The sequence below is a fragment of the Lycium barbarum genome, chromosome 8 (assembly GCF_019175385.1).
Source record: "Lycium barbarum isolate Lr01 chromosome 8, ASM1917538v2, whole genome shotgun sequence".
Classification (NCBI taxonomy): Eukaryota; Viridiplantae; Streptophyta; class Magnoliopsida; order Solanales; family Solanaceae; genus Lycium; species Lycium barbarum.
The window spans coordinates 10,494,850-10,511,448 of NC_083344.1; the positions used below are offsets into that span (position 1 = coordinate 10,494,850).

General features: G+C 33.7%; 1 non-coding gene across 1 annotated transcript; it reads left to right on the plus strand.

The window, feature by feature from the left end:
* The first annotated feature begins 1,227 nt into the window (after positions 1 to 1,227).
* LOC132608428 (small nucleolar RNA R71) lies at positions 1,228 to 1,334 on the plus strand. Its single transcript, XR_009570351.1, has one exon. It is a non-coding gene; the product is annotated as a small nucleolar RNA R71 (small nucleolar RNA).
* Positions 1,335 to 16,599: the final 15,265 nt, after the last annotated feature.

Genomic DNA, 16,599 nt, shown 5'->3' on the forward strand with positions numbered 1-16,599 from the left:
GGCATCAAATTTATACTTGCACTAAGATCACATATTGCTCGAGCAACAACCTGCTTCCCAATAGAAATCTCAATCGTGAAACTTTCGGGATCTTTTAATTTAGTGGGCAACCTATTTTGAATCCGCGAAGTGCACTCCTCAGTAAATGCAGCAGTGGCATACTCTGTGAATCGGCTCTTATTTACAACAATATCTTTGATATACTTAGCATACTTTTGAATACCCTACAACATATCAACCAATAGGACATTCACGTGTACCTGCTTAAGCAAATCAAGAAACTTCTTGTAAGTGGCCTCTTCTTTCTGTCTTGCCAGACGTTGAGGGAATGGAGGTGGTGGATTTTCAACCACGGGCTGTGGCTGCTTTTCCACTGGTGTCTTGACTACCCTCTCTTCTTCAATCATCTCCTCGGTAATCTTCTCTTCTTCAGCTTCTACTCGACTGGTTTTCTTCGGAGCCACTTCCTCTAGTTCTCTCCCATTTCGAAGAGTCACAGCATTACAAGGCTTGGGATTCACATCCGTATCACTTGGCAGTCCTTCAGGTGGTCTAGTATTTTGTGCACCAGCTATTTGTCCCATCTGCCTCTCTAAATTTCGCACAGCCAAATCGCGATTCTGATTATCTGCTATCAACTTCTACATATCACCCATCATCTTTTTCATCATCTCTTCCATACTGTTCGTGGTTGCTTAAGGAGAAGGTGCTGGCTGATAGTTCTGTTTCTGATTACCTGGGTTGTCACTCCACCTGAAATTCGAGTGATTCCTCCAATTTGGGTTGTAGGAATTCCCGTATTGATTGTTGTTTCCTTGCCCCTTGCTTGCATTACCCACAAAGTATATGGATGCAGGATTTGAAGGGCATTCATCACTGTTGTGACCTTTTCCACAAACTTCACAAAAAGTAAAAGATTATTACACTGCATGCACCTGTGGTAGAGCTTACGCAGTGGTTAACTTCTTGATTTCAGTGCGCATGGCATCAAGCTGTGCTGATAGTGTTGTAAAATTATCTACTTTAAAAACACCCGGTGCCTTTCGAACTGAACTGCTAGCTGCATCATCCTGCCAGTCTGGAGTACTCTGAGTAAACCTGTTCAATAGTGTGAATAGTTCTTCATAGCTTAGATCAAGAGCCTACCCTCTTGCAGCAGTGTCTAGTGATGACTTATGCTGGGCATCCAGACTCTGAATAAATGTGTGTGCCAGAACTTCATTCGTCTGATGGTGGTGAGGGCAATCTTTGAGAAGACCTTTGAACCTCTCCCATGCTTGATACAAATTTTCCCCACTTTTCTGCCTGAATGACATGATCTCTCTTTGGAGTCGAGCTGTCTTTGCTGGTGGAAAGAACCTTGTCAAGAATTTCGTCCCCAAATCATCCCATGAAGTGATAGAATTTGCGGACTCTGCTAATAACCAGTTACTTGCATTCCCCAATAGAGAAAAGGCGAACAGTGTCAGCCGCACATATTATTTGGTGACCCTTCTAGTAGAGAAAGTATCCACAATATGTAAAAAATTATGGATGTGCCGCTGAAGATCCTCATGGGACATTCCTGTGAACTGCCCACTAGAGTGAAGTAGCTGAATCATGGGATGCTTCAGTTCAAAGTTCCCTTCAATGGTGGGCTTGACAATGCTCAAAGTTCATCTGCCACACGAGGCATTGCAACCTCTCTCACTTTCGCTGTTTGATTATTAGCCATGACCACAGGTAACTCTACTACATCTTACGGGTTCTACAATAAATTCAAATCTCTCTTGTCCCGATTGAAAGTACATTCAGGCTCAAGATCGAATTCCTCAAGATTGTTTTGACTCGCAGTCCTTCGCATTCGAGTAAAGTTGTTACACCTCAGAAAATTTTCCATTCATGCACAGTGAATAGACTGACGAAGGGCGCGACGTATTCGATGTTTTGATAAGTAAGAAATGACATTCGATGATTCTAAATGAGATTTCAAATACATGTGAAGTAGGAGACGGAAGTTGTAAGGAAGGCAAGGTATACGTTATGTATCGAAAAGGATTTACGAGTAACGATGTATGATGATTTAACGATGCTTTGAAAAAGAGTTATAACGTCCCTTAGATTGTTAATGAAGTGATAAACAAGTGTTAAAAAGGGTCCATAAGGATTGGAGATCAAACGAATCAACGAGAACGACTTTCGAAAAATTATGGATTGTACGGTCCACTATACGGACCGTACAAAAGATACGGGCCGTAAGTCTGGCCGTATAACCTGTCCAGAGAAGAGCCTCCGCTGGAACCATTATATGGTCACACATACGGACCGTATAAATTGTACGGACCGTATGTGTGTCCGTATAAATGTGTCGGAACAGATTTTGGGTATTTAATAAGGGGCCAAGTTCATTCCATTTCATTTTCCCCTTCACTTCCCTTCTCTCTAAAACATCTCTCTACACTTCTCCCACAAGAATTCAAGGGATATTTGTGATCAACTACATCAAACCAAGGAAATCAAGTGTAAGAAACCCATTAAAGTTCATCCAAGGCAAGGAATCCAAGTGAAGGTAAAACTAGGGTTTTGCTCAAATGAGGAGTTTCCAGCCAAGGTTCATTCCTACACCATCTAAGGTAAGATTTATGGTATTTCCATGTTGTTTAAAGTATTTGGAAGTTGAAACACAAGGGCTGTAAAAGGATATAGAAAATGGGTCATGAAAGTGTGAATAGTGTCATTTTGAGTGATAACTTGAATTGAGTCATGATTATTGATGTGTTGTGATATGGTTGTGTTATAAATGATATTAAGGACATGGGATAAGCATTATATGTGAGAAAATGCAATAATGAACTATGACCATGATTATGGAGAGATTGGAGTGAAATTGCGAAATGTGGGTAATGTAAATGAATGAAGATTGTTAGTTATGGTATTGTGAATGTTATTATAAATGTTTGGGAGTTGATATGCAATATGGGGAAGGTTGTATAAACAAAGGAAATGCTGCCCAATTTTCTCTGGCTTTAGTAAGCACGTTCATATGATCGATTAGCTACTATGAATGCGAATTCTCTTGAAGGAAGAAACGTGAGCATTGAAGGAAAACAATCAAGCGATGGAAATTGTTAAACGAAAGAGGTATGTAAGGCTAGCCCTTTCTTTCTAAGGCATGAATCTTATGGTATGAATCCTCCTATCTTTCCATGATTTTCCTACATATCGAGAACTATGAATCTACGAGTATAAAGAGCTTCATACGAGATAAAGAAAAGAGATACGTTACGAGCATGACAATACCGATGATGAATCTAAGTCTAGAAGTCCTAAAGTTCATGATATGATATTCCTACGAAGCTAATATTCCCTATATGATTCCTATAATATTATTTCTCTACCTCTCCATGACTTTCCTACCATCCGGAAAACTAAGAGCCTATGTTCATGATTAGCCATATGGGATAAGATAAGAGATATGTCACGAATGCGATAATGATGATGATGAGTCTAAGTCTCAAATTCTAAAGCCTATAATATTATGTCTCTACAAGGCTAATGATCCATATTATGATCCATTGATGTTGTTCATTGAATACACTCACCTTATATGCTAATTCCTTCAAGGTGAGGCAAAATGCTTAAGAATGCTCCATAATGGACTCGGGTGTTCACGACCTTAAGTCACCCCGATAAAGTATAGTTGTCTTTGAGTTCTAATGTATATTTTATGATAAGTGTATAATGACATTAAGCTTATGGTATGCCTATGAAACGTATTAAAATGTTAAGTTTATGATGAGTACATGATGACGATACTACACCGCGCCTATATGGCCGGGCAGACACCGCTAAGGCAGGGAGCGTATACACCATGACCGGATGGCATGGGCAGACACCACTAGTGGGCGGCATGAGATGATACCCCGGACGCGGGAGGCCTGGATGCAGGCTAATGATTATCACACTGTACCTATATGGTCGGGCAGTTTTTTCTAACTATATAGAAGAGCCGGTTGGGCTCCTTTTTCGTCGTCCGTTGTGGGCCCCATAAAAAAATTGTGGGCCCCATATTATATTACTACTATATAGATGCATGGGTCTCAACCCATGCTTCGTCATCCGTTAAGCATTAAAAAAAAAAGTGTGGTTCCCATATTAAACATCAACAAATATTAAAAAATTTAAAAAAAAACACCAACCAATGTTAAAAAAAAAAAAGTAAAAAAAGTGGAACCCACCATCTCCAAACTCACGAGGGGAAAAAAAGTTGACTTCATATTAACAAAATCAAGCAATATAAAAAAAAAAGTGAATCCCATATTAAAAAAAAACAAACAATGTCAAAAAGAAAGTGCAGACTTTATATTCGTAGCAAACACTAATATAATAAAGTTTTAAATATGGAGCACAAACTACAATGTTATATTAATCGTGTTTTGAACATAGTATCCCATATTGACAAAATCAAGCAATATAAAAAATAAAAAGTGAATCCCATATTAAAAAAATAAACAATGTCAAAAAAAAAAAGTGCAGACTTTGTATTCATAGCAAACACTAATATAATAAAGTTTTAGATACGGAACACAAACTACAATGTTATATTAATTGTGTTTTGAACATAGTGTGTGTGTGTATATATATATATATATATATATATATATATATATATATATATATATATATATATGCATAAAAATAGTGCAAACTAATAATGTCCAAAAGGGTTGGCCCCGTACTAAACAACACCAAGCAATATGAAAAATAAAAATAAAAAAAGAAGAAACTATATAAAGCATGGGTTTAGACTCATGCTTCGTCGTCCGTTGTCCCTTAAAAAAAGGTGGGCCCCATACTAAATAACACCGAGCAATAAAAAAAAGGAAGAAAAAAAGTGGAACTCACCATCTCCAAACTCATGGGGAAAAAAATGTGTACCCCATATTATTAAAATCAAGCAATATCAAAAAAAAAAAAAAACAAAGGTGAACCCCATATTAAAAAAATATAATGTTAAAAAAAATAGTGCAGACTTTGTATTCATAGCAAATACTAATATAATAAAGTTTTAGATACAGAGTACAAACTATAATGTTATATTAATCGTGTTTTGAACATAGTATATGTATATATATTATATGCATAAAAATATTACAAACTAATAATGTCAAAAACAAAAGTGCACCCCATAAAGGGTGGACCCCATACTAAACAACATCAAGCAATATAAAAAAAAAAAAAAAAAAAAAAGTGGAACCCACCATCTCTAAACTCACGGTAAAAAAAAGTAGACTCCATATTAACAAAATCAAGCAATATAAAACAAAAAGTGAACCCATTATTAAAAAATTAATGCTAAAAAAAAAGTGCAGACTTTGTATTTGTAGTAAACACTAATATAATAAAGTTTTATATACGGAGTACAAACTACAATGTTATATTAATCGTGTTTTGAACATAGTATATATATATATATATGCATAAAAATAGTGCAAATTAATAATGTCCAAAAAAAAAAGTGCACTCCATATTAAAAAATCAAACAATATTCATGTAATTTCCAAAGTATCTCATTAAGTCAATAATGATGGATTCATTGCCACGTGTGTATCAATCCATTAGTGGGAGCAAATGAAATTGCTTTTGTTCAAAAGGTTAAGTAGTCAAACCATACAATTTTCTTTCTTTTTTTATATTAGCCTGAGATCTAATCTAGATATCAAACTGTTGTATTTGCTATTCCGCCATGTCATTTATTTGTTATGTTTACTAAAATAAATATACTTAAAATATTTATATTTTAAAATAATATAGAATTTAATTACTTTTTTATTTTTATTCTTACTCTAATAAATGTGGAAAAAAATTAATGTCGTAAAAAAAATATATCAAATGGAGATAAAATAATGAATAAGGTAAATTAGTCAAATTATAATTCTAATCGACGTTTTCTTAAAAAACCATGCAAAAGACAACATGACAAGTAAAATGATCTAAACCGAGAATATTTACCAAAAATTTAAAAATAGTATTTCTTCGTTTAAATAGAAAATTAATTTCTACTTTGTTTCGTTTTAAACATATAAAATTAATTTAATAATTTGAATTAGAATTATCCGAATCAAAATTTGATAAAAAAATAATAAGTATTTTACACCTTTAAATTAATCGAACTAAAATTGAAAATATCAACTGATGCTTAAATATTGCTATTGTTTTATTTCAAAGAGAGGAAAATAGTTTCCTTTTAAACAAGTCTTCTCTTTTAAAAAATATTAATAAATTTGTCGATTTTGTATTCGCATCAAACATTAATATAATAAAATTTTAGATACGGAGCACAAACTACAATGTTATATTAATCGTGTTTTGAACATCATATATATATATATATATATATATATATATATATATATATAATCACTATTCAAAGACAACTACATACACATAAATGCACTATAATCTAAAGTGTTGGGCCTGTGCGCAGCACGGGCATAGGCCGTCTAGTATACATAGATGTATACATGATAACGACGACAACGCTAATAGTAATAATAATAATGACGACGATGATAATAGTGATGACGCTAAAGATGTTATGGGCTTTTATGTGTATGTACCTATGTATAGCTATTATAAACAACAACAACAACAACCCAGTGAAATCCCACAACGTGGGGTCTGGGGAATGTATAGCTATTATAAAATCCCGAACTTATATGGCCGGGTAGAATATATATACATATACATATATATATATATATATATATATATACACACATATAATACGCGCACACCTCTGCAGTTGGGTACGGATAACACTGAGCCTTCGTAGGGCCAGGCACGGATAACACTGAGCCTTCGTAGGGCCAGGCACATATAACACCAAGCTTTATTATAGCTGGGCACATAAGACACCGACCCTATATAGTCGGGCACGATACTACTATGATTATATATATGATATATGTATGAAAAGCCCGGAAGATATGTATGTGATATTGTCGAGCCACTACGTGGCCAGATACGGATAACGTTTAATGTGTATGAGCAGTTAAGAGAGGATACCTTTCATGCCTATATCATATATTATCACGGTACATGTATTAGCGCATACATCGTCGTATCATATATATATATATATATATATATATATATATATATATATATATATATATGATACGACGATGTATGCGCTAATACATGTACCGTGATAATATATGATATAGGCATGAAAGGTATCCTCTCTTAAAAGTTACGTAGGTTATGTCTTCATCTTATGTCTTATGATTCTCTATTATGTTTATTTCATTCATGCCTTACATACTCAGTACAATATTCGTACTGACGTCCGTTTTCTTTGGATGTTGTGTTCATGCCCACAGATAGACAAGGAGGCGACCCAGGTTTATAGAAGCCGATAAGCAGATTTTTGAGAGCACTCCATTATTCCGAAGGTGCCATTGATTTACCATTTTATGTACATATATGTTTTGGGCACGACGGGGTCCTGTCCCGTCCATATGTCTAGTACTCTAGTAGAGGCTCGTAGATACGTATGTGTGGGTAGTATGGTCTCACGATTTTGATAAGCGTATATATGTATATATGTACGTGTGTATTATTCTGATAGCCGGAGGGCCTATGTATATAAAGGTAATTATGTTTTCAAATGAAAAATGATTTTCCTATGATTTGAGTATGAATTTGATGAATGAACGCTTAACGAGTACGATAAGTAGTCAAATGAGCGGTGTTCGGTGGTTAGCCCGGGTACCCCTCATGGCCCCTAGTCGGGTCGTGACAAAAGTACCTGCAATCAAGTAGCAGCTAAGATCAAGATGTTAATAATTGGATAAATAAAGCAGTACAATTTATTATGGCAAAAATAATTGATTTCTAAGTCCCTGGCAACGGCGCCAAAAACTTGTTGCGTCCAAACGCACACGCAAGTGTACGCGGTCGTACAAGTAATAAAGTGATTATATAGAATCGAATGTCGAACCCACAGAGACTTATGACCAATACTTTCACGAAAATAAACTATTGCTACTAATTATGCAAGTAAAGAATAAAAGCTTTGGTTGTTTTGTAAACTAATGCTATAATGTAAACAACTAATAATATAACCAGAATTTGTGCTAAGAACGTATTTGAGTACTGCTTTTATCATGATTTTAGAAGTATTCCAGGGTCGTGGTTTGTTCACCAATCCTATTGAGTCGTTCAAGTATCACACCTTAGCAACTTTGTTCACAATTGTCAATTAACCTGATTATAAATCTCGTAGTGTTCTCCCGAATCACTACTCGCTGATTCAAGATAACTCGCCTCCTATATTCCTATGGTATTGACCTATCAAGAATGCAATAAGAGCACAGCATGAAATTGATTGCGATAACTAAGTATATTCCTATCCTAGTCACAAATCCTAGCCCAACTATAGGGATATTCAGATCACAATCTCGTTACTTCTTCTCCACATTAACGTCTTTCCCAAGCACGTGTATCAATGAGTAAATAGAACTCAACTGTTACGCAGACAATCAAGCAATTAAGCACAGAAATAAAGAAGCAATTGCATACGAACAAGCTACTAAGATTGAAATACTTGTCAAACATTAATATTCATGGCTAAGCCACAACCCAAGAATTACGGTGTTTAGTTACACATGATTCGAGAATGAAAGTAAGAATTCATGATTAACATAGGGTTTCGATGTAAGGAAAAATAATAGAAAAGGAATAAAACCTAGAAAGAGTTTCACACGTCTCAAAATTCGTCCAAGCCGTCTTTCTAATGTTAAAAACGAGTATTTATACGCTAGGGTAAATATAAGATAAGTTGGCCCAATCCCGATCCAAGTAGGACAACTGACGCCGCTTGTGCGCTTGCTATGCGTCGCATGGCCAGCGCATGATCTCCTCTGTGTGTTGCTTGTGCGGCGCATGGCCAATACATGGCCTGTCTGAGATTCAGAGGTGGGGTTTTTGTGCGCTGGCTGTGCGACGCATGGCCATGAGACCCTTCAGTGGTCGGATTCTGCCTTCAAGTGCTGGAACTTCCTTCCCAACATTCAATCAACGTGCAAAGCCTCGGAATCAACCAAAAACTGCTCGGAATACCCTCCATTGGTCCTTGTTGTACCTATTCACACAAGCATACCCAAAATAAGCTCCTATACAACAATTTGCATTCAAAACTGCGATTAAAGTACTAAGAAGTGAAATGCAAATGACACTAAATCAGATATTTGTGCCAAATATCAGCTGTCATTTGATACTGTAATCACCGTAAGAGTTTTCTAGCAATGAAATTTATGAAGAATAACTTGCGAAATCAAATGGACCATAAATTTTAGGCGGGTGTGCGGTGATGATGTTAAAAAAACTCATTGCACTCATTCATCGGAAAAAAATTATATACTCGTCAACATTTGAACAACCTTACCAAAATTTCTGGCTCCGCCACTGTATTACTAAATATATATATTTTTTCTTATCTACAAACATAACATATTTGGGAAAAAGTTATTTCCTTTGTATGCAGCCCCCTTCCCCTTCTCCTTCACGCCGGAAAATTACTTAAAGATGCCGGAAAATTTGGTGGAGTTCCTTTCCCCTGTAGTGTTATTGCGAACCCAAACGCTTTGCCCTTCTCCTCATTGAACTGTGATTTCTACCGACTACTAAAGTTTTACAAGTTCAAAATTTTCAAAAATTATCTCTCTTTAATGGTAAACGAATTATCTGCAATATTCGTTTACCATTTATCATATCATATCATCATATATATATTATACTAAAAGTAGGAAGCTCCTACCTTTAAAGTTAGATTACCATTTTGCCCTTATACTAAATCAAAATTTAATTTAATATCTAATTAAATAATAATATTTTAATTACATAAAGGCAGATTTAGAGGTACAACAACTGCACTTTAATTATGGCATTGTAAACTCCCTTAATTATACTAATTAATTCTATCTTTCATCTTTCCTCTAGAAATTGAAGTGCTTTTCTCCATTTGCTAATTATTTTGGGCAAATAAACCGGTGCCAAGAATTTATCAAACTAACCAATCAACTTAATTAATATAGCTATTAGTCTATTTGTTGTGCTTCATAAGATATTTTTTGAGTATTGTACGCTGAATCAGCCACCATAAAGTCTCTCGAAGATATCATACATATAATGCTTATGCATTTGGTATTCTTTGTATTAATTTCTAGGTAGAGTGTAAATACTGCTAATATAGAAAACGTTCCATAATAAATACGCTAATAGACAAAAGAGATGAACAGTAACATCAACCAAAATTTAGTAGCATTACAACCTTCTACGTTGCTAGAATACAAAGAGTTGCATATTTCAATGCATTGAATCCCATAGTTAAATGTAGATTATTGCCGTTGATAAATGTGTGAAAAGAAGCCAAAGAGACACTAACCGTGAAGGTACTATATAAAACCAAGAAACAGTTTCCATTTCTCTCAAGTCTCCCTCTCCATTCATATGGGATCTAAAGCTTCATCCAGATTTTCAAATACTAATCCATTATTTCTCCACGTCAAAGTCAAGATTAGCTATTGAAACAAGCTACTGGATTTTTTTCAGGATTTGTCAAAGGATTTTCTTTTTAGTGCAGAGGAGCGTTAGTTCTACAGTTGAAGAAGATGCTCAAGGCACATATTTTTTATTTTTCTTGCTAGAGCTTAAGAAGTCCAGCACAATATTAGTTTTGAGAAAAAGATCTTTATATATCATAGACATTGGAAGTTTACACTATCTCATTTACCTAGCATATAGTGTTTTACGTTTTTCATTAAAAAATTGTACTTGTACTTTAGTCTTTTACTTTATATAATTGTGTATTGATATACCTTTCATTTTCTTTTTACCGGAAACAAGTTGTTACTTCTTAAAAAATTTAATTAGTAAGCTTGGTAAATAAAACGTGACAACACAATCTCAATTACGTTTTTGTTATTTTTTGTTACTCAACACATGTTTCAATAATTTTATGTTGTTATTTATTAAATAATTGGGGATACACGTGAGAAAACTAGTTATACTAAAAGTGGAAGCTCTCAAGTTAAAAGTTAGATTACAAAAATATCCTTCCTAAAAAAAAATTAAATGAATAATTCTACTATACTTAACCGGATGATAAGAGGCTCTAAACTTTAATTGTTGCTCCTATTCAGCTTCCACCACCAATTGCAGAAATTCAAGAATATTAAAAGGGGTATTAACTTTAAACCTTATTTGTCTACTTTCAATGCTTCCACCGTTCCATTTTGATATTTATCTTTTGCCCTTATAAGTGGAACACTGCTCCTATAACTAATTTAATTCCTACGTGAACTTAACTGTGTAGTTGTACGTTTTTTTTGGGTGAGAAACAGAAAAATACAAATAGGTAAATGACTCCTTAGAAGTTAGAATGCAAGAAAGTCTAGATACAATGTATTAGGATAGACTCAAAGTTATTTGGTGATGCTTAGAATTCTAAGGAAATAAATCTACGTTTTGCAAGTCGAATTAGTTGAGGTAACAAAAACAATTGTGTTCACCAAAATCACCTCCAATTTTTCTCAGGTTTTGAATATAACTTCGACTAGGTGTTTCCAACAAATCCGTATCACACTCACTTAAAAAGTTTTTAAAAAGCTTAAGATTCGAGTTTTGTTGAATTTCAAGATTGGGTTTTGACAAATTAAGCTGGTCTATTTTTGGATCCACACCCCCCCCCCCCGCCCCACCCACCCACCCACCCCTCCCAAAAACAATACCACTATTGGACTACAAAAAAGTAGGGAACTTGACACATACTCTATTGACATATTTTAGGTTAAATAGTAGACTTAATAACTGTAGTCCAAAATAATTGCAGCATATAGCCGAATCTCCCATTTTAGCGATATTATTTATGTATCCATCACCAACTACACTGAATTGTGTTGATCCTTCATTGTCCAGTCACTTCTGAATTCACGGAATTTTTCTATTACTGCTAAAAAAAAGCCTATCATCATTAATTAAACTGGTGGCTTCATCACTAAACTAGTGCCTATTAAATTGTTGCCCTCGGTTGTTAATATATCCATGTGATCAACATTGAATTGGTACTGCATATTAATGGTTAAATGTGATGGTTTATGGTTAGTGTGGTTTTCAGCATTAATGACTAAGGGCATGTGGTGCTTCCAACAATATCTTGTCATAGCTTGTAAGCTTGAGTTTTTCTTCTAATCCTTTTTTCGTTTCTATATATGCTTATACATACAACAGGTACCCATACAACATATATGTACTATTGAAGTTACGTTATTGGCTCTAATCAGTTAGAATTTTCCCGGCGAATTTACAAATGTCAAGAAATTAAAGCGTGAAGAAACTTACTTGTCAATTACAGGAAGAAAACACTTCTCATCCAAACACAAATTATTTTTTCCAAAAATGCATTTCTGAAAAGCTATTTTAACAAAAGTTCTTCTCTGAATAAGCAATTCTTTGCAGCTTGGCCAAACAGGCTCTTATAAGTGTTATTATTTTAATCATCATAATTGAGGAATACTTTCTGTCAGAAGTGTTTGTTAAATACATTTTTATCAAGTAGAGGTATTTCTGTTGAGAGAATTCTATGTATGAGGGTCGACTTTACCAAATCATGCAAGTCGCGTGTCAAATTGTGTATGAGTCCCTTATAAAATTTTAAAAATTATTATTTGTGCAGTGGCATATTTGAGCATTTTCCTAATCCCTTATAATACCTAAATTTACCTTGAAAAAACATATATACTCTTAATTCACACACTTATATGTACTTGTTCACCTAGCTACACATTATTAGCGTATTTTCTTTCAAAACCATCTCCCTTTTTTTTTTTTTTTCTTAAACAAATTTTATAGGTTTCTCAAATCTTTTTAAAGAGCCATAAAGTACGTAAAAATTGTGAATGATGTAGAATAAGATTAGATTCATAAACCAATTAAACAAGAGAGTATAGTTTTTCCATTCAGAAAAAACAACAAAAGCTAAATATAAAAAATAATGTTGTTACTGGGAATCGAACCTAGGATGCTAGATTCAATTTGAACACCCTGAACCACTTGAGCTAACCTTTTACGTTTGTTCGGGGTGTTTAGAAGTTAATATATGTGCATAAACACAAAAAGTCTACCCTATACATACACGGTAATTTTTTGCCGACGGTGTTCGGGTGAATACCCTGGGCAGCCTCTAAATCCGCCCCTGAGTATAAGGGAAAGTTTTGTTACTTAAAATTATAAGCTTATTATATAAAATTAGAAAATATGGAGGTTTTATATAGGAATATGATTCTAAAAGGTTGAATGTCATGCATCAATGAACATAAGTTAGTATTATTACCCAAGAGAGTCATGTATTATAAGGATTGTAAAAAGACTCAAATATGCCACTAAACTTAACAAAATGGCTCACATATGCCACTCATAAAAATAAGTGGAGATTGATAAGTAATGAAGGGTTTAGATAACGCCACGTGGCAAAATCTGGTAGTAGTAGGGCGCCGTTAGTGGTTAATGGCACGAATGAACCAAATGTGTCACGGTGATGACATAAATAAACCCAACTATTAACGAGTGACACGCATGAGTCATTTCGGATAGTTCGATGGTATATTTGAGTTTTTTTCCTATTTTAAAAATAATGAGTTCCGACTACTATTCATTACTTCCTCTGTCTCAATTTATGTGAAAAAATTCGGATTTCGAGAGTCAAACGTTTTAAATTTGACCATAAATTCAGACACGTAATCTTTAGGTTTTTGAAATAAAATTTACATTTTTAAAAATACGCAAAAAGTACTATTCAATAATTGACAATTTAAATATCTAAAAAGGATATGAAAATTGCAGTAAAAAAAGACTTGTTTGACTCTCGAAATTCAAACGGTATCACATGAATTGAGACGGTGGAAATGTAATTGTATAGATTTGTATGCGTTAATTCTGCACTGTATTAAGTGGCGTTTGGACATGCGATTTCATCTCATGATTTCAAGTCATGAGATGAAATCAGTGTTTGGATTGCGATTTCATCTCATGAGATGAAATTCCAAATCATCCAAAAAGGCATGATTTGGGATTTCAAAATTTTTAAATGTTAAACTGGACCCATAAGTTTATACTTTGTAAAAAAAGACCCATAATTGGTAGATATTTTTAACAATTACTCTCATCAACCATTTACCAACCTCATTAACTTCTACCAACCGTCATTTATGTTCGTACCATGTACGAGGATTATAATAAAGATTAGTTACATTACTATTCATATTAAATTTTCCTTTTCATTGAACTAAAGTTTGATCAATTGATGTTGTATTTTTTAGAAAGGTCTTCTAGTAGCGTATTAATTTTGTTATGAACTATGACTTGCTCATTTGGTAAGATTGGATAAGAATTGGAAAAGTTTTGATAGTTTTCACAACTTGTGAGGGGTTTTATGTCTATAAGAAAAAATACAACTTAAGAAATTCAAATTGCATGTTCAAACATGATTTCATCTCATAGTTTCAAATCATGTCGAAACGGCTCATAAGAGTACGGAAAAGGCTCAAATATGTCATTGAACTATCGGAAATGACTCATTTATGCCACTTATCAATAGTTTGGCTCATGTATGTTATCGCGTTTACCAAAATGGCTCATCCATACCATTTTTCATTAATGCACATTTTACAATATCAGATATGACATGTGGCCTCCAATTAGAGGTTTACGTCATTTAATTAAACTAGCAAAAATTAAATCCTAAATTAAACTAAAATCCGACCCACCCAAATTCCCCAAAACACAATAGCCTTCACCCCCAAATTCCTCAAGTCTCAACACATAGCCTTGGTAATCGGCTTTTATTATTTGTTGGTTAGATTGTTTAGTAATTATATCTCATTTTCGAATAAGTTGATCTCGAACTATATTGCTTCAGTGATAATTAGAAAGAAAATAACCAGGTAGATAAAATCAACGAAAAGTTGGGTCTGACGGTACTAAATACTAGTTTTAATTTCGGGGAAACTTTCTCGTTTTGTTTTAAAATACAAAGGACCCATGTGATTGTCGACTTGGGTTATTGAAGTTAGTGCCATTAACGTTGTTTGCTTACATAGAACTTTTATTACTATACAATTCAATCTCCTTTCTCCAATTTGTATTTCGGAAATCGAAAGAGACAATGGCGGCTACTGTCGCTGCTCTGAGATTTTTAATGGGTTATTTTAATTGGGGGGTCGGGTGTCTGGGTCAGTTTTTGCTTTAATTTAATATTTAATTTGTGTTAATTTAAATAATTGACGTGAATCTCTAATTAGAGGTCACGTGTCATATGCAGTATTGTAAAACGGATGTTAATAAAAAATAGCATAGATGAGTCATTTTAGTAACATCGATGGCATAAATAAACTAAACTATTGACGAGTATCATAAATAAGTCATTTTTAATAATTCATTGGCATATTTGAGCTTTTTCGTTAAGAGTATTAGGTCTAAACGAAGCGGATACCACAATACTACATCAGCCTCTATTGAGACGTAGCAGCTAGAAGTTTCTTGAATGTATGAGAAATGTAACCAACAGACCATTAAATGGACAACTAAACCAGTTATGTCATGAAGATTATTGAAGTGTCTATATCCTTATTCTAGAGAGCAATTTAGTCCACTACCAGAAAAGACACGCACAAAAAAAAAAATGATAATGTACAATAAATTTCAGCCTTGTTTGAGATCATATTCTTTCAAATCCTAAAACATCTAATTGATAGAATAAAGAATTTTTCCAGAAAAGTAACGTTGAAATGGTCAACCATATTGGGTCCTCTACTATCCAATAGATAAGGGATGGCCCGTATACGGGCCCAACATTTGATTTTTTTAATTTAATTTTGATATTTAAAAGTAAATTATATTTGAAAAAATAAAGATTTCTTGTTTAAACTTCTAACTTTTAAAAATGAGAACAGACTTGCTGCTATTTCTCGTACTGTATGGTATTAGTCAAGAATTGACAGATTGGGAAATGATTTTTTTGTATAATTTATAACTAAATAAATTTAAAATAAGAAGAGTAGAATCTAACAACGAATATTATTGGAAGTAGTTTAAATCAGAGTCTTTCAGATTCATAGTCTATGTATATGTGAAAGATTTTGTCAACCCTTCGTGCAGAATTGTATCAAGATGATAAATTCACTTGTGATTAGAATTACAATTAACACGTATTTTTTTAACTGATTCTTTCTTTTATTTTCTATTTTAAAGTTATCACGTGAGCATTTCGACATGTCATAATTCATAAAGGGTGTTAAATGGGTGGGTTTAATGAAATTTGGACGGGTCAAAATAGACCGAGTTACTGATTTGTCCAAAAGTTACTTGAACTGAAATGTGATAGGCTAAATAAATAGTCATATTCCAACCCATCCAACTCTATTGATTTAAAAAACAAAATTGTTTAAGTACCTTTTAATTTTTTTTACACATATATATTATGATTGTATAACACATCAAATATTAGATATTTTATTAAAAAATATTTTGAGAAATTTTTCATAAGCCATCTTAGACTAT